Here is a 219-nt window from a genome sequence, read left to right on the forward strand (position 1 = left end):
CCCTTCTGCTTCGGCCCTCAGGCCTTTCCCAGCTATAGGTTTTCCCAGTTCTCATACCAGCCAGGCCAGGGCGGCCCCCGAGCCCAGGGAGGAGCCTGTCAATCAGGTGCCGGGCTTCCTCCTTGCGAGAGCCAGTGCCCTCTACCCGCAGAGCGGCCGCCTCGCTGCAGGCCTGGCACCTCCTTCAGGTCTCCTCACCCATCTTCCAGCTCAGCCGTA

At 65.3% G+C, this 219-nt stretch overlaps 1 protein-coding gene across 2 annotated transcripts in view; it reads right to left on the minus strand.

Moving 5' to 3' along the window:
• The window catches only part of RNF215 (ring finger protein 215), a 5,910-nt gene that overhangs the window by 4,627 nt on the left and 1,064 nt on the right, over window positions 1–219 (minus strand). The gene's annotated exons all lie outside the window — the stretch shown is intronic.

This window comes from Myotis brandtii, unplaced genomic scaffold, assembly GCF_000412655.1.
Source record: "Myotis brandtii unplaced genomic scaffold, ASM41265v1 scaffold303, whole genome shotgun sequence".
NCBI classification, from domain to species: Eukaryota; Metazoa; Chordata; class Mammalia; order Chiroptera; family Vespertilionidae; genus Myotis; species Myotis brandtii.